General features: G+C 34.3%; 1 protein-coding gene across 2 annotated transcripts in view; it reads right to left on the reverse strand.

The window, feature by feature from the left end:
• Window positions 1-36: 36 nt before the first annotated feature.
• Window positions 37-1,078, reverse strand: part of LOC119585597 — a gene marked incomplete in the record, with an annotated part of 11,397 nt that continues 10,355 nt past the window's right edge. For both annotated transcript variants that reach the window (XM_037934266.1, XM_037934265.1), the window contains 1 exon segment: window positions 37-1,078.

Raw genomic sequence — 1,078 nt, forward strand, 5'->3', positions numbered from 1 at the left:
CAACTAACAGAGATTTAGAGGTTAACTTAACACCAGTAAGCTTGAAGCATCATGCAGCTTTATTATCTTCCAAAACGTGTACACTGGTAACGTGACATGTTTAGTGAAACCTAACAACCTGTCGTAAATAAGGCTGGAACTCAGGGTGAACACTCATATTGTACTGACTTTATATTCCAGTTGAAATCATTTTATAAAAAGACAAAGTTTATACAGACAATCCTAACTTGAACTTACGACATAAAGTACACTACAAACAAAAAATACATTTTGCTTATGAAATGCACAAAGAAACAAATAACATGAAGAATCTTAAGTAAATCTTCCCTTCAAAACCGAAATCCAGTGTACTGTACAACACGACAGTTGCTCTTTGAACTGCGCTCCGTCCAGGCGTTGTCGAGACATTCCCTCGGCTTCCTTCCCTTTCCGACATACAGTAAGTCACCCAAAGGATAAGTGAAGGAACGAAAGTAAAAAGGTTAAGTCTTTTACTTTAAGAGCATCTGTATTCAACGTTGATTTCACCAAAACTTCCATAGTAATGGATACTGCTTCTGTTGCCCATTTCTCTTGAAATTAGTTAAACTTAATAACTAGCATGAATTTTTAAATATCTAACTTAATAGTAATAGCAACACAATACTAATGGAAATTATAACTTAATTATTGTGCTATCATAAATATTGAAATAATAAATAATATGGCCTCAAAGCTTCTAACCACTGGAAAATAAATAGTACATCATACCATCTTCTAACTCTCCTAGATAAATACAACGGTGTCAAATAGGTAAATAAATAATGCAGGCCAGATTAATACACAGCCTGTAAATCAAGGCGCGGACTACAAACCTGATAATGGATGAGAAATAGCACTTGCAGTATCTTTATTTCCAGAAACGAAAACTAAAATTGCGAGTGACGGGAAGAAACAGAAGAAAAATGCAACAAGACAAAAATACCCAATTTCCCACTTACTCGATATTCACAAAAAAATATCTACAAGATTCTTAATTCTACAAAAAATATGTCGGGAATCCATCAAAGTACAAGTCACTGAAGGTACGCAAACTCCA

This window comes from Penaeus monodon, chromosome 20 (genome assembly GCF_015228065.2).
Source record: "Penaeus monodon isolate SGIC_2016 chromosome 20, NSTDA_Pmon_1, whole genome shotgun sequence".
NCBI lineage: Eukaryota > Metazoa > Arthropoda > Malacostraca > Decapoda > Penaeidae > Penaeus > Penaeus monodon.